This window comes from Mirounga leonina, unplaced genomic scaffold (assembly GCF_011800145.1).
Source record: "Mirounga leonina isolate KUSES-001 unplaced genomic scaffold, KU_Mleo_1.0 Mir_104, whole genome shotgun sequence".
NCBI classification, from domain to species: Eukaryota; Metazoa; Chordata; class Mammalia; order Carnivora; family Phocidae; genus Mirounga; species Mirounga leonina.
Genome location: NW_023270231.1, coordinates 15586213 through 15604567, shown reverse-complemented (window position 1 = coordinate 15604567; position 18355 = coordinate 15586213). Strand labels below are relative to the sequence as shown.

General features: G+C 40.9%; 1 pseudogene; it reads right to left on the bottom strand.

Moving 5' to 3' along the window:
• Positions 1 to 414: 414 nt before the first annotated feature.
• On the bottom strand, positions 415 to 9987 carry LOC118015440 (annotated as a pseudogene).
• Between the last annotated feature and the right edge of the window lie 8368 nt (positions 9988 to 18355).

Below are 18355 nucleotides of genomic sequence, written 5' to 3'. Positions count from 1 at the left end.
AAATTAATGCAAAAAAATCTGTGATGACAACATACCAAATTTTTAAATAAATATGACCACAGAGCTGAGCCATATTGGAACCTGAGGCAAAAGGAAAAATGTGTGCCCTCGTGTACATTTCTTAAGTAGTTTTTAATGACTGATCTACCCCAAGAACATTAAGGCAGATGATAAAATATTGAAAAATTAAAAAGTAGGTAGACCAATACATTATTTTATTTATTTTTTATAGCACAACATATATTCCAAATGGACCAAAAATTAGTATCATTTACAATATCTTAAGATAAATTGCCTTTGAATGGGAGCTTCCTTTCCAGTACTTTGAAGTCTACAAGATGTATCTAGAAAATGTAACTGTGGAAAATGAAGACTGTTTAAATTGAATGAGAGGACTGTGGTTTTTCTTTTCAATTAATTATTGTAACACTGTCCTTGGGGCGGCTGAGAGAGTTTCATGTTTTCTTTAGACATCATTAGGCACCAAAGCTCTTGCAGGACAACTTTGATGCTATTATGAATTCTGCCATTTTGCCAGCACTGATACAGCTCTTGGGTCCACCACTCCATTGAAACTATTAACTCCATTCATATTCATTTTTGTTACAAATATTACAAAGGGGAGGTGCCTCTGGGTATTTAAGTTATTTAAGACTGTATATTTGATTTTCATAAATTGTCCCAGCTCATGGTGGCTGATGGCCACCTTGCATCACTGTTGCTCCTCACACCATTATTTTTAATTTAAATATTTTATTTATACCAAAACAGACTTTACTATAATTTTACTTAAGCTTAAGTTAATTAAAAATTATTTAAGATGGCCACTTGATCAAAAGAAATGATCAAGGAGCACCTGACTGGTTCAATCTGTAGAGCATGCACCTCTTGAGCTTGGGGTCGTGAATTTGAGCCCCACATTAGGTATGGAGCCTACTTTACAAAATAATAATAAAATAAAATAAGTGATCAAACGTGGCAATTCTCTCAACTGAAAACAATATGAACAAAGAAGTAGATTTTGAGAATATTTATGAGTTTGCTTCCATTAGAGCCAAGGGTGTATATGTTCCTTTTGTCTAAGCTCCACATGGCTCACACGGCATTGTTGAGCAGATATATGCATAGTTTCATATTTTCCCCTTCTTCATTACATGAAAGGTAGCATACTATGGGCACTCTTTACACTTCGCTTTTTTTCGTCCTAGAAATTGCTCCATGTCAGTTCATAGAGAGATGAAGAGATGCTGAGGGGAGTGACCTCTGAAAGGTCAACCAGAAGATACAATGTCCAACCCGGCAATTGTGCCATATCAGGGGCCGTTTGTGAAGAAGTCATGAAAGCGTCCCACGAGACCCAAGGCCAGCATTTGGGCATCTGCTACAGGAGAATAGTGATGGTAGATTAAACCACCACCATTAAGTTAGACCCTGATTTGCTTCCTCCCGTCTCTCCTTTCCATCCTGACTGGGGGCAGCAGGAAGCATAGAGAAGTAGGAGTGAACATAGTGAAGAAATAGAAACAAAAGACCACCCTTTTCCTTCACTCCCACAGGTTTCAAGCCTACATGGGCCTCAGAAGATTTCATCTACACCAGAAATGGAAGCTCTGACTTAAATCCACCCAGATTTTTTGCACCTGAAATGAGACTATTCTAACACCTGAAGTGACGGAAAATCTAAGTGGTCTGCTCAGTATACCACACAGATGGAGAATGGAGAATTGACCAAGTAGGTTTAAAGAGTAAGTGGTGAGAAAGAATAAAGCTACTTCCTGCTGCTCTCCCACCAAGTCCTGCCCATTAAATATGCCACATTCACAGCAGAACCCAACTCAGACTCACACTAGCCAGGGAAAAAAGATACAAAGCAGCATTCAGGTAGGATTTGATAAACAGTGGTATAAGGTGCCATCAAGGTTACTATAACTTAAATTCTCTCTGCTCCACCCTCATCAGCTCTGTTCGTGGTTTGAATTCCCTCATAAGACCAACACAGACAAATTTTTTGTTAATATCTGGGGCTGGGGGTTGAGAGGGTAGAGACATCCTTCATCAAACTGTCAAATAAAAGTCTCGGGATTTTCTCTAATTTAATTCTTAGGTCACAGGTTCCCCCTCACCCCCATCTATGGCCTGAGAAATGCTATGTGATGATTGTCTCAGGCCTAGGTTACCTGTTCATGTCATCCAGTCCCTGTGGGAGTAGATATGGAAGGAGAATTACAGTGAAGGGTTTAAGCCACTCAGAACCCATTCTGGAATTGAGGAAGGGGTTAGTCGTACCCAAGGCACGTGGCTAGAAAATTCAGGATCCGCTAGGTCATTCAGTGAATATTGAAGAGGCAACTTCAGGATATGAAGTGGTCCAGTTCCAGTAGCTATGTTTGTTGTTGGTTGAGTCTATTAATCTACTCTAAACAGTAATAATAGCAACCAGTTTTTAAGTACTTTTTATGGGCCAACCACTGTATTAAATAGTTCCTGTGCATCATCTCATTTAATCCTCATTACAACTCTATGGGGCTGGAGCTATTTTAATCTCTGTATTAGTTGGCAAGGCTTGCTGTAATGAAGTACCACAGACTGGGTGGCTTAAGAACAGAAATGTACTGTCTCATGGTTCTGGAGGCAGGGAGTCTGAGACTGAGGTGTTGGCAGGGATGGTACCTTGGCTTTTAGAAACATCTTCGTCTCTGCCTCTATCTTCATGTGTCATTCTCCCTGTGTGTGTGTATGTGTCCAAATACCCCCCTCTTTTTAATGTTTATGTATTTATTTTAGAGAGAATGAGCAAGGGGAGGGGCAGAGGGAGAGAATCTTCAGGCAGACTCCCTGCTGAGCATGGAGCCCGATGCAGGGCTGTATCCCATGACTCATGAGATCATGACCTGAGCCAAAACCAAGAGTCGGACGCTTAATCAACTGAGCCACCCAGGCACCCCCAAATATCCCTTTTTAATAAGGACTTCTGTTGTGTTGGATTAGGGACCCACCCTACTCCAGTATGACCTCATTTTAACTTAACTAATTTTATCTGCAACAACCCTATCCCAAATAAGGTCACATTCTGAAGTATTCGGGGCTAAGACCTTGACATAGGAATTTTTGGAGAACACAATCCAACCCATAACAATCCCCATTTTGCAGATATGAAAATGGGATTAAACAAGTTAAGTAACTTCCCCAGAACCATAGCTAGTGAAAGGGAGAAACAGACCTTTGCTTTCCTCCTAAGCCATGCGTTTACCTCTGCTGTTGGGCTGCCATCAGATCATTACCCAACAGACTATGCTTTCTACAAAGGGAGTGGGACCATTTAGCTCAGCACTTCTCTCCTATGTTAACCTGTTAGAAATAAAGAAAAATAATTTTATATAAATGCATAAGATGGGATAAAGATAATTGATCTGTCAGAACTTACTGCCTCTTCCCTACCATCCTCCTATATTTTCAGTCCTCCTGCCCAAAGAAGATTTTGAAAAACTTTCCTTTGAATTAAGAAGTGTACTTTCCACTATTTCACTTTGGCATTATCTGAAGAGACTTAAGAAGGTTGGTTGAACTGTATTTAATTGAAAAAGATGCCATGCACCGGGCGCCTGGGTGGCTCAGTCGGTTAAGCGTCTGCCTTCAGCTCAGGTCATGATCCCAGGGCCCTGGGATCGAGCCCCACGTCTGGCTCCCTGCTCAGCGGGGAACCTGCTTCTCCCTCTCCCACTCCCCCTGCTTGTGTTCCCTCTCTCGCTGTGTCTCTCTCAAATAAATAAGTAAAATCTTAAAAAAAAAAAAAAAGAGAGAGAGAGAGAGAGAAAGATGCCATGCAAAGACTATGTATGCAATATAAAATTGGAGGCTAGATCAAAGGATAAGCCTAAACTGCCATCTCCCCTCGACTCTTCTATTATCACATTTTTTTTTTTTACTTTTTCTAAATTTTAAGTAGGCTCCATGCCCAACGTGGGGCTTGAACTCACAACCCTGAGATCAAGAGTTGCATGCTCTGCCAACTGAGCCAGCCAGGCACCCCTGTTATCACATATCTTAAATCCATTTTCTCATCATACCCTTGCTTGAGACTTCCAGCTGTAGGGAGGAGAGAACAGAGTTCAATGAGAGCAAATGTAAGGACCACCATAGGTGGGGATGATAATCAAGTGGCCGAGATGTACTGTATATGAGTTTCAGGATGTCCCCAAACAGCTTCCTTCAGGATGGAGAAATTTTGCTGCAATGAAGCTTCAACTAATTAGAAGAAGGGACTTCCTTCCATTGACCTCCAGTAATAAACTTCACCATGTTTTACTATATTTACATGGCTCTCTTTTCTCACAGTGAGTTTCTCAAGGGTAAGGAACTAATGTTACTTTTGCATGCTCCCCTAACCCATGGACTGGAAGGACAAAAGGAAGGGAGGGAGGAAATACTAATGCCTCTATATTAAGACTGTACTAAAGCAACTCACGCTATTTGAATTCTTTATCTGTTTTCTAGGTCTGATCATTTTTTCCCTTTTTTTTTTTTCTGGCCTACTATATGACAAAAATTAAAAGAATCAATGATACCATCCACAAGCTAACCTCTCTTTAAGAATATTGCCTCTTTAAAAAAGTATTATTTTCTTTTGGAGAGGGTGGTATAAGTAGAATTAGTGAGCAGAAAGAATGATTGTATACTTGGAAACTATCTTTGCATTTTTTTATGAGGAATTATTCAAATAGGTCATAAGGATTCGGTCACTAAAGTTTAAGATCCACAAGAAATAAGTATGTATAATGAAGGTAGAAAATATTGCAAATCAGCTTTTACAACCCTACTCCAACCTCCTAATAATATAGGATGATCTTGGGAGCAGGCCCTGAGACAAGGATTCAAGCAAAGGTGACTGATTAGGAAGTGCTCCCAGGAAAAGCTGGCAGGAGTGTGGGAAAGTGGGTTGGGAAGGGAATGAAGCCAAGCCAGGGTGTGACATCTAGTGAAGTGCCATGGAGGGTAACTTTGGCTTAGTTCCACAGGAGAGCTCTGGACAGTATAGACAAGACTTACACTGTCCTGATGGGGACCAAGGGAGCTATCAGTGACTGGTTAAGGGCTGGTGTGTGTGTGTTGAGGGTGGGGGAGGGGAGTGGGAATTGTAAATTCCCAAACACTTTTGGCCCTCTGTGCCCAAAGGCACCATGGTGCCAGCAATGTGGGGGCACCCCTTGAACAAAAAGATGCAGGTGCTGGCTGTTGGAAGAAAAGGCACATGGGAGATGGTGCCCCAAAATTACAAAGGAAACTGAGGATATGGAGAGAATATGAGCAATTGCGCTACTCTTGTGTGCTTCACGCTAGATCCAAACCAGTGATTCTTCAGGAGGGTGGATCATCACAATTTCTAGCCAAAGAGATGTATAAGAGGAGATATAGTGGAATGAGCTACAGCCCCTGCTTCTATAGTTGGTCCTAAGGCTATAGTTGATAGTTATCATCTCCTTCTACTACCCACCTGTTCTAGATTCGCTCTCACCTCAGCTAGCACTTTCATTACTCTGAATTGCTTGCCTGTTGGGGCATTCTAGACCTTCACCCCAAGTGGCTTGAGCCTTTGCTTACTGTGTGCTTGTCAGGCCACGGTTCCTGAATTGTCCATTCACAGTTAAAACCAGGCATGGCAGCCTCAAGAGATGCCCAGTGGATTCCCTGAGTTACAGACATGTTTCTCCATTTTCCTACTATGTCAAAGCAATTCTATATCCCTATAGAAGGAAAAGGGTCGATTACTCCTGACAATGTAACTTTTTTCTTTGCTGATCTTCTGTCATGAGAAAGTCAAAGTGACCAAGTAGCAGCCAGAGCTTTAAGTTCAGTAGACTATTTATTGTCCCTTGATAGACAGTAAATAAAAGTTCTCTCCACCTACCCTACCCTCTCATCACAGGCCTCTAGATGCACCTAACCTTAAGTTGCAGAGATGAAAAGTACAGAGTCCCTAAGAAGGCCACTGAAAGTGGTGGACAGAGGACCACTCTTAGCTTTCATTCCTTGCCTCGTGGACCTATGTATTCTGTCTAATGGGAAAACAGCTCCATCTTAGTTCTGTGTCCTACTGATAAAACTAAATGAAAAACTACCACAACTCAATAACTCAGTATTTAAATTATAGGGTATCAATTTATATATAGCACAATTTATATAATAGCAATTTATATATATATGTATCACATCTGAAGGTCAGTACCCCAGCCCTACAGAGTTATCTTCAGACTTAGTTGCATCTTGTAAAGGCCATTCCAATGTTCTATTAGTCTAGAATTTGGGGTGATGTGATATATGCTAAGACCAATATCTCCTATAGTTACATGTCCATCAATACTCCTCCAGTACCATAAAGTGGGCCTCTTGGTCCAAGGTGATATTATATGGGATCTCGTCTCAGCAAGTCAGACTCACTGGTTTTGGCAGGATGAAATAGAGTGGAAGGGGTCTAATATTACCAAATCACCACCAAGTAGCTGGTTGGGTGGATCTTGGAGAATGACAGTAGGTTATCATAAGTGTAATCAGTGGTAACTTCTGTTGCATTGCTGTTTCAGATATGGTTTCATTTCTGGAGTGAATGAACACATCTCCAGGACCTGCTATTCAGCTATTGATCTGGAGAATGCTTTTTCCCCCTTATACCTGTTAATTAAGACCATGAGATATAGTTTACTTTCAACCGGTAGGGCTAGCAATATATTTAAACAGTGTACCTCAGGACTATTTCAACTCTCAGGCTCTCTGTCATGATCTAGTCTGGAAGCACCTTGATTGCCTTTCTATAGGACATTAAGCTGATTCATACATTGATGATATCATGGTGCTTGGAGCTGGTACGCAGGAAGTAGCAACTACTCTAGGTATCTTGGTAAGACACTTGCATACCAGAGCATAGGAAACAAATCCCACAAAATTTCAGGGGTCTGCCACCTTGGTGAAATTCTAGGGGTCCAGTGGTCTGGGACATATCAAAACATCCCTTCCAACATGAAGGACAAACTTCTGTAACTGTCCCCTTCTACCACCAAGAAAGAAGCACAATGCTGAGTGAGCCTCTTTGGATTTGACAGGCAACATATATCTCATTTGGCCGTGCTATTCTAACATATTTACTGAGTGACCCAAAAGGCTCCCAGGTTTCAGTAGGGCTCAGAACAAGTGCAAGTTCTACAGTAAGTCCAGGTTGTGATGCTGCTCCACCATTTGGGCAATGTGACCCAGAAGATCCAATGGTGCTTGAAGTATCTGTGGAACATATGGATGCCACATGGAGACGTTGGCAAGCCCCCGTAGATGACTCATGGCTCAGACACTTAGGATTTAGGGACAAAGTTATGTCATCCTCTACAGATAACTATTCTTTTGAGAATGGCTTACTCTGGGCACTAGTGGCAACTAAAAATTTGGTTACCAATTGTTGTCTTACTCATCCAATCAAAGGTAGACATGCATAGTGGCACTTCATTTTCAGATGAGATCAGGCTCAGGTAAATTCAGAAGACACCAATAAATTTCATGAGCAAGGGACCCAGGTGCCCATGGTCCTCTTCTCACTTTCCTGCTCCTTTCTTTCAATCTGCATTAGGGCAGATTATATTTCCACAGATGGCCACAATAATATGTCTTATTCCATGTAGTTTTCTAGAACCTTGACACCCTTCTTTAAGAAGTGGAGTCTATGTATCCTCCCCTTGAACCTATGCCTTGACCAACAGAATTAAGGCAGAAGTGATGTTATGTGACTCCCAAGGCTCTTGGAACACTCACTCTTGGAGCCTAGCCACCATGAGCAAGCCCAGGCAACCTGTGGAGGTGCCTACTTGGAGAGGAACAGAGGCCTAGCCTACAGTCCTGGCTACACCTCAGCCAACAACCAGCACCAACTGGCCAGCTGTGTGATTGAGCCAAATTGAAAGTACATCCTCCGGACTAACTCAGTTAAGTTTCAAAAACTGACTATTCAAACATGGAATACAGATGAGCCAGCCATGCTGAAGGCCCAAATAACATATTCACAAGCAAAATAAATTATTGTTGTCATTTTAAGCCACTAAGTTTTGGAGTGGTTAATTACATCACTGATACACTCATGTAAGGCCCTAAAGGACCATGTAGAAGAGACATCCTCTTAGTAGGTGGAACTCTAAGCAGTGTACCTGGTCATTTGTCCTGCCTAGAAAAAGAGATGGCCAGGGGGACAGATCTACCATGATTCATGGGTATTTGTCTGGCTAATTGTTTGGCTGGATAGTCAGGAACTTGAAAGGAACATGATTAGAAAATCGGTGCCAAGGAGGTCTGGGGATAGTTATATGGGCAGAGCTTTCCAAATGGGCACAGGATATGAAGATACTTGTATTTTATGTGAATGCTTATCAAAGAACAACCTCAGCAGAGAAGAATCTCAGTTATCATATGGGCAAGATGACCTGTTCTGCCAACATTAGTCAGCCTCTTTCTCCCATGACTCCTGTCCCTGCTCAAAAAGCTTATGGGAAAAAATGGCCAAAGTGGCAGAAATGGAGGTAATGCATGGTCATGGAAACATGGACTTTTACAGCCCCATCTGCCAATGGCAAATATAAACAATGAGCTTCCAGTGTGGCTCCATTTCCCCAAGGGATCAGTCAGTCATAAGATGTTAGATTGTTTTCATTGGATCGGTTCCATATTGGAAGGGATAGCATGTTGTTCTCAATGGAGTAGACACCTAACTCTCTATATAGACTTGCCTGTCCTGTCTACAATGCTTCTGCTAAAACCAACATCCATGGACTTAACAGACATTTTCACTGTCATAATGTTCCATAATGCATTCTTCTGACAAAGGAACTTCCTGGCAAATGAAGTGACGCAATGGACTGATGCCCGTGGAACTCTGGTTCCATGTTTGTCATCATCTGGCAACATTGAATGGTGGGATGGCCTGTGAAGATTCAGCTACATTCTCAGCTAAATGGTAGCATCTTGTTGAGCTGGAATAATGTTCTCCATTATGCAGTATATGCACCAAATCAATGACTAATATATAGCCAGGATTTGTGGAAATCAAGGAGTAAAAACAAGAATGGTTAATGGGAGAAAAGCCCCTTCCATTTCCACCCCTAGTGATCCCTAACAAATGTTTTGCCTCCCATTCTCTTAACATAGCTGGTCTGGAGGTATTAGTTCCCAGAGAAAGAAGGCTTCCACCAGAGGTTATAGCAATGATTTCATTAAACAGGGAATTGAGACTGCTGCCTGACCATTGTGGACTCCTCAGGCAAAACGGGAGTTTTTGTACTGACTAGGGTGAGTGATCTTGAACTATCAAAGGGAAATTGGGTCACTAAAATACATTGTGAGTAAGGAGGACTATGTGTGGAATGCAGTCATTTCCCTGGGATGCATCTTAGTTCTGTGTCCTACTGATAAAACTAAATGAAAAACTACCACATCTCAATAACTCAGTATTTAAATTACAGGGTATCAAAGGTGGAGTGTGACTCAGCTAGAGGAAGTAATCCTTTGCAAAAAAGATGGGCCTTTATATCCTGTTTTTGAGAGAGGGTTAGCATGCTTTTTATTGTATGAGGGATACTTGGAACATGTTAGCTAGAAGCATGATTTTGCTATTGTCTTTATTTGAAAGATAAATATGGTTGATAGAGGTAAGGTGGACTATGGTGGTTTTGTAGGGTACCAACCAGGCTAAACTGGAACTGTGTTACCTGGAATTCCCTTCCCTTAACTCATAGTTTAAGATTCGTCACAAGAAAAGTATGCCTGAGATTTGGAAGATGAGAGCAAACTAGCAGGCATTAGGGCCTGAAGATCAGTATGGGGGAGCTCCAGGTGTTGCTGCAATGTGCTTACCTTGTCCCTCATCTGCTGGCTCCTCCTCTGTATTTTCTCCTTCAGTTCCTCTGTGTCCTGGGCCAGGTGCACGGCAAAGGGTACCAGCTTCTTTTGCAGGTGATCCATGGCATCAAGGTTGGAGACTCTGAAAAACAGATGTGGGTTCTAGTATGTCTTCCTGTGTTCCAGTGTATCCCCATTCTCTCCTGCTTTGCATTCAGTTTTTATTTCCCACTTCTAGCCCTGTTGACCTATTGCAACTTTAGCCCAACACCAGGCACAAAGATTTCCATAGACTTCTTCATTGGCTGCTCTTTGTGGTCCCTGGCTAATGACTTCTCTCTGTTCCTCTAACTGTCCTCTTCCAGATTTTTCTGCCCCAACTAACCCTAACCTGACCCTGACCCTGACCCTGACCCTGCAAATTTCTGTTAAAAACAAGACAACAGGTGCAAAATAGAGTCACTTATGCTAAGCCCCTCATCACCAAACCAAGATTTAATTTAATTACAGTTTCAGGTCTCCCAGAAGTGGAATCTTTATAAACCAGTCAATTAGGAATCTCCTGATCAGTGCTAGTTAGGTAATCTGTCTGATAGACCCCTGCCATCCCCTAAAGGAAAATAACCTTACAATAACCAACCCACTTGTTTGCCTAATATAACTTCCTTGTTCCTGCTCCCTTCTGCCTGTAAAAGTTTTTCATTTTGTACAGCTCCTTGGAGCTCCTTTCTATCTGCTAGATTGGATGCTTCCCAATATAAGTAAATTTTGGCTCAAATAAACTCTTAAAAAATTTTTCATATGCCTCCATTTATTTTTTAATATTTTATTTATTTTTTTAAGTACCTCTGTGCCCAACGTGGGGCTCAAACTTACAACCCCAAGATCAAGAGTCCCATATTCTATCAACCGAGCCAGCCAGGTGCCCTATTTTTTGATATTTTAAACACACTTAAATTTGGGGCTGCCTTCAGCTCAGATCATGATCACAGGGTCCTGGGATCAAGCCTCACATAGGGCTCTCTGCTCAGCGGGGAGCCTGCTCAGCGGGGAGCCTGCTTCTTTCTCTCCCTCTGTGATCTCTCTCACTCTTGCTCTCTCTCAAACAAATAAATAAAATCTTAAAAAAAAAGCCTGGGTGGCTCAGTTGGGTAAGCATCTGCCTTTGGCTAGGGTTGTGGTCCCAGGGTCCTGGGATCAAGCCCCATATCGGTCTCCCTGCTCAGCAGGGAGCTTGCTTCTCCCTCTGCCCTCTGCCCCTCTTAAATAAATTTTTTAAAAATAATAAAATAAAATAAGCACACTTAAATTTTAAAAAAATGTTTCTGAAATTCAAATTTAACTGGATGTCCTATATTTTTATTTGCTAAATCTGGTAGTGTTAATTGAGGAATAACAGACAGTGATGTCTGCTATTATATATAGGATTTTATATACATACTTGGTCTTTCATTCTGTCCAAAAAAAGAGATGGCCAGGGCTATAGATCTACAGTGATTCATGAGTTTGGTAGAATTAAACAAATCATCAATTTTGATCCTTAATGAAATAATAGGTCCAGTTCATGATCTCAAGGAACATTCATATAATTAGGAGAAATGTTTAGCATTTTTACAGTGGAGGGACCAGGGCCACACCACCTGAACCCACTGATCAATCTTAGATTCTCTGAAAGAAGGATAACAGACAACGGGATGCAGTAGAAAGTACACAAGGGTGCTCATGAGCTCCTGCTGTCAACAAACAAAATTCAGTCTAATCAGGTCTTTAGAATAGCTACCAGCTTTCAGGAAATACAGGGTATAGTAGAATAAGCTAGATGATATCAAGAAAAAACAATCAACCAAATACATAATGTGAAATGTTCCACACTTAAAAAAATAACCTGGTTTCTCCAACAAATCAAAGCACAAAAAAGATGAGTGAGGCCTGTGTCAAATAAAAGAAACTTATGAGACCACACAGCCATGTTTGGATTCGGAATCAAATAAACCAGTTGTAAAACATCTTTGAATATTGACTGGTATTGGATATCTCATGACTAGTCGAAGAAATGAGATCCACGATCACAAGTTTTATACATAATACTATTTCATTTTTCCCCCTCTCTCTCCTTCACTTACTACATTACATAGAGCAAGTTCAAATATTTAATACAGAGTTTATCATTTAGCACTTAGATTACAGGGTATCAATATGTGGTTATACTGGAAGAGGAATGAACATCACTGAGAGATGGATGCAGTGATGTTTGGGTTTCTTTTTGGGGATGAGCTCATTTTTGTTTGTATGAGGTATGAGTCCATTAGGAAAGTATGTTGATTCTGGCTATTATTTTTGTTTGGAAGATGTTTTTAAAAAGATTTTATTTATTTATTTATTTATTTATTTATTTATTTATTTATTTGTTTGTTTATTTATTTGAGAGAAAGAGAGTGAGAGAGCATCAGAGGGAGGGGAGAAGCAGGCTCGCCGCTGAGCAGAGAGCCCAATTTGGGGCTTGATCCCAGGACCCTGGGATCATGACCTAAGCCAAAGGCAGACGCTTAACCAACTGAGCCACCCAGGCGCCCCTGGAAGATTTCTTTTTTTAAGATTTATTTATTTATTTGAGAGAGAGAGAGAGAGCATGAGGGGGAAGGGCAGAGGGAGAGGGAGTGAGACTCTCAAGCAAACTCCATGCTGAGAATAGAACCCGACGTGGGGCTCAATCTCAAGACCCTGAGATCATGACCTGAGCCAAAACCAAGAGTCAGAATCTTAACCAATTGCACCACCAAGGTGCACCCCTTTTTTGGAAGATTTATTGACAGAAGACTACATACAGATGCTGTGTTCCCAAATGGGTGGACTGTAGCAGGTATTACAAATTGGCTCATTCAGCTCCATTCAGCCACTTTGTGTAATGGCTTGCTGTCTGCTAAAAACTGAAAAGCAAAATACTGCATTTCCCAGACTCTCTTACAGCTGTAATTTTTCAGATGACCTACCTTCAATCTAGCAGTGTGCCCATATGAAATGTGGACAATAAGAACCAGTATTATAAGACACAAACCATAATTCTTCTGCTTCTGCTAGCAAGATCATAGAGCCATTTGGACTTTCATGGCATTTGTAGTAGAAGACCCAGGGTCCAATTCCAGTTTTGTTGGGGGGTGGAGAGGCATCCATTTTAATAGTGTAAATCATGAGAAAAGCACTAGGAACCTAGAACTTGCAACTGTGATGACAACTTTCTTATTCCCAGCTTCCCAAAGATGGCAGGGGTGGCTGCCTTGGTGAGCCAGTTTCACACTGTGGTTCTGGAGTTCATTCCCGGGAGCTCATCAACTCTTCCAAATCTTCTAATGATTTAAAATAACTAGTAATAAATCTTGGCTTCCAGCTAGATTATGTTATCTACAATGGCACCTTGACCCATACAATTGGTAATACCTCGAGGATTCAAGGAAACACGCCCTTTCACATCCCGCTGGTTGGAACGTAAGTTGATATAGCCAAGTTTTTTGTGCCTTTAAAACTCATATCCTTTGATCCTATTATTTACTTATACAGATATATTCTAAGGAAATAATCAGAGATGCTCTCAAAGCTTTGTGGCACATACAATGACAATATTTGGCAGTTGTTAAAAATGTTTTAAACCATAGTGAATGACATGGAAAAATATTCATGATGTCATGTGAAATGAAAAAGGCAGTTTATATATATACATATTTCAGCATATGGGTGAAATGACATGATTCTTTGGATTTGTTTCAAGATATTTCAGGAAAAAAGAAAAGCAAGCCAGTAGAGGGAGAGATGAAATACAATTAACAAATGTTGATAATTATTGAAGCCAGGTGTTGGGCAGATGGAGATTCATTATAGTTTTCTCTCCTATTTTTATTTTTTAATTTTATTTATTTATTTATTTTTTAAAGATTTTTATTTATTTGAGAGAGAGAGAATGAGAGAGAGCACATGAGAGGGGGGAGGGTCAGAGGGAGAAGCAGACTCCCTGCTGAGCAGGGAGCCTGATGCGGGACTCGATCCAGGGACTCCAGGATCATGACCGGAGCCGAAGGCAGTCGCTTAACCAACTGAGCCACCCAGGCGCCCTCTCCTATTTTTACATATGCTTAAGAATTTCCATCATATTGGGGCACCTGGGTGGCTCAGTTGTTGGGCATCTGCTTTTGGCTCGGGTCATGATCCCAGTGTCCTGGGATCAAGCCCCACATCGGGCTCCCTGCTCTGTGGGAAGCCTGCTTCTCCCTCTCCCACTCCCCCTGCTTGTGTTCCCTCTCTCACTGTGTCACTCTCTGTCAAATAAATAAATAAATAAGAATTTCCATCATATTATGAGGAATTTGAGAAACAAGACAAAGCATCATAGGGGAAGGGAGGAAAAAATGAAACAAGATGAAACCAGAGAGGGAGACAAACCATAAGAGACTCTTAATCTTAGGAAACAAACTGAGGGTTGCTGGAGTGGTAGGGAGTGGGAGGGATGGGGTGGCTGGGTGATGGACATTGGGAAGGGTATGTGCTATGGTGAGAGCTGTGAATTGTATAAGACTGATGAATCACAGACCTGTACCTCTGAAAGAAATAATACATTATATGTTAAAAAAAAAAAAAAAACGTAAAAAAGAAGACAGTAGGAAGGGAAAAATGAAGGGGGGGAAATCGGAGGGGGAGACAAACCATGAGAGACTATGGACTCTGAGAAACAGACTGAAGGTTTTAGAGGGGAGGGAGGTGGGGGGATGGGTTAGCCCGGTGATGGGTATTAAGGAGGGCACATATTGCATGGAGCACTGGGTGTTACACGCAAACAATGAATCATGGAACACTACATCAAAAACTGATGATCTAATGTATGGTGACTAACATAACATAATAAAATAAAATTAAAAAAAAAGAATTTCCATCATATAAAGCTTTAAAAGTTTAAAGAGAAAGCAAAACAGAAAATAAAGTGCATGCATAGTATGTGCTTACTTTTGTAGTGATATTAATATATACACATATACATAGAGAAGAGATTAAAACGTACGAGAAGATGAAAATATCAGTGGTTGCTAGAGGTTAGGAAGGAGAGAGAGATGAATAGGAGGAACATGGGGGATTTTCAGGACTATTTTTATATATCAAACTATTCATGGTAGTTTGATATATATCATGGTAGATACATGACCTTATACATTTGTTAAACCCACAGACTTGTACAACACTAAGAGTAAACCTTGAACTGTGGTTGACCATGATGTCTCATGTAGGTTCACTGGTTATAAGAAATGCCCCACTCTGGTGGGGGATGCTGATAATGGGGGGTGGGGCTGGATGTGGAGGGGGCGGGGAGTTTATGGGAAATCTCTGTATCTTCCACTTCATTTTGCTGTGGACCTAAAACTGCTCTAAAAAATAAACTCTATTTAAAAAAATACATCCAAGTGTGAATAGAAGTTATCCCTGGGTGGTAGGATTAGCCTGATGTTTATTTTTTGAATTCTCTATGTGTTATCAACATGTGTGTATGTTAATGGGTTCTGTTTAAATCGAACTAGCCAAGAAAATTTAGACGATACCTTGATTGGCAAGTATGCCAAATTTTGATTGGCAAGTTTGATTGGTAAACACTAGTGGTCAAAGGGGCCACATAGGTCTCTCAGAACAGGGAAAAAATTACCCTCAGCAAGCAACAGTAGAAAGATCCCACACATGAGGGCACAGATGAGCTACACAAAGACCTGAAATACATCATGAGGTGGCCCGTAAGCAGATTGGTGGGCTTGGCGGCAGTCCAGTTCTACTCCAAGAAGCTATAACCAGCATACAATTTCAGAGAACAAGGAAGGAATGTGCTTATCCCTTAGAAACCTAAAACCAGATCCCTTACTTATTCCCTACCTGGTCTGATGGAGGCTGTGGGAATCAAAAGGGATCCTATCTATCATACCTAGATAAGAGATGGACAGGAAAATGTAAATTGGCATTGTCCTCTCTCCGTGTAGGTCAACCTACCTGGAAATTACACGGTGACATTATTCCTGCTTTCACAGATGCTTTTCTGTTTTCCATGGTGAGTTAATACCCTGAAATTCTGCATCCTATATCTGCTTCCTTGTTCATTCCACAGGCGGGGTGAGGGCAAGAGAGAAATCACAGACAACTCCCAGGCTTGGGGGCTGAGTGAGTGGTGATCCATGAACAGAGGTGAGAAGACCTGGAGGTAAGGCATGTTTGGGCTGGGAGTGGTGAGACAACAGGTCTTCCTTGGAGGTGCAGAATGTGAGATGCCCTTCAGATGTGGAGGCAGCGGGATGCAGGAGCTCCCGTAGCTTGGGGGAGAGGATGGAGATGGAAAGAGAATTCCTGGGAGTTCCGTCAGGCACATTGGTTTCCTAACCCTGCTGGGACCTGGGTTCGCAGTCAGTATTCAAGTACTGAACCCTGATGGCTGAGGACCTGACCCAGACCCGCCCTAACTCTCGGCTTGTCTCCTTGCTGAGCTCAGCTGAGTTGGAAGAGTGCTAAACTTACAGAATACAGCAGAGGGCGCTGTGAAACTAAACTGCTCCTCAGGCCCAGGGAAGGTTTATGATGTACCCAGTCAATTTTAGCTTTTAGCATAGTAAAATAATTAAGAAAGGGTCTGTACCATATCTTGGCTTGTAACCTAAAACAAATCAGACTCTGCAATATTTTACCTTGAAATAGTACTAAATTTGTCCTGAAATACAAATAATGCAATTAACAAATATTAACAAATGATGATTTAAGTGATACAGTTTATGGTTTACAAGCTTTCTTTAAATTCACAATGAGTAGCAAAGAGCTGGTATTTCAGGAAGGATATATTTATGCCTATTTATATGCAGAGTAAAATTCTGATTAAGTATTCTTTGAGCAAGAGTTAAGAATAGATAATATATGGACACTAATTGCAGTAAATGTGTTCATTGACAAGTGATATTACCAACATTTCCCTCTTCCCCCAGCCAGGTGTGAAGTAATTCTGATGATACGCATTACTTGTGGGTTTAAGTGACATTAAACCAAAGGAAAACAAAGGAAAAAATTAGTAAACGTGTGCAGTTCAAAATTTAAAAATAAATATTTCTTCATTCACTTTGCAGCTTTCTGGAGGATTAAATGAGATAGTCTGCTAGTCTTTGTAGAACACTTAGCACAGAGCCTGGCACAAAGCAGGCAGTCAATAAACGCTAGTTCCTTTCTTCCTTTGTTCCCTTTATTGAATTCTCTTCTCAATTTACTTCGTGTAAAAATATTGTGTTTTCCACATAGATTAGTAACATTAAATATCATTCTCTGTTATTGATTTGGGATGTTAGGAATGCAAAAGATAAAATGCAGGGGCTCATGGCAGATAGAAAGTAAACTTAAAACTGAGAAATCACTCTGTGGGTTTATTGTTGTTGCTCTTTGCTTTTGATAATGTGCAATTATAGAAATTTACAAAGATCCTTTTAAGTGGGCAATGTCCTGCTTTCAGAGCCAGTTTGCTGAGGCATAGATCAACTCAGAGACTGACTGTCGCCTTGCTATTAAATTAGAGCTATACTTTTGACAAGTATGGCAGCCACATCATCACTTTAATCACCCAATAATCCACTGTGTCTCTTTATGCTAATAAATAAAACATCCTTCGTTAAATATTTCCTAGTAAGCAATAGCCGACCTGTAATCTCCACCCCTATATGTTACAAAGTAAAATGATATAACAGTAATAAAATCAAATCAAATCATGTCTAGGAGTTTTATAGACAACTAATAGCTGCGATTGCAAAGTGCACATCAGATACCAATTGAAGGGTACTTTTCTCTTTAATATAATGTACTATGCATATTTCACTAACTGTCTCATGATATCAAATGAATTTAACAAGATGATTATGTAGGTCAAATTACTTAGTAAGTTCTTTTAAGAATGGCTTTTAGACCTATTATGACTTTTAATGGTGCAATTTGTTAAATGATTGGAATTTCTAGAATCCTGCCTGCAAGTGCCTGTCAGAGACACTTGCTCTGCCCTGGTGATCTATTTTTAAAACCTACTTCTCGCTTGTGGCAATTGAAACAAAAACGACCACCGAAGAGCGACTTCTCAAAGCTCATTCCTCATTTTCAATTATTTAAACTACTTCTTTATCGCCAAATTGTAATTTGAATATTCTCCTTTCAAATAGCCTTCTGACCAAATTTCTTTCAACTTGATATGAAGATGTCCCGAGAGTTCTTCCCCCCCCAATATTAAATATGGCCCTGCTTAATTTATCTCAGGAACTATATACAAAATAGATATTACCAAAGGTTAAACTTTTAAAAATGGTGGATAGGGGTGCCTGGATGGCTCAGTCATTAAGCGTCTGCCTTTGGCTCTGTCGTGATCCCAGAGTGCTAGGATCGAGCCCCGCCTCGGGCTCCCTGCTCTGCAGGAAGCCTGCTTCTCCCTCTCCCACTCCTCCTGCTTGTGTTCCCT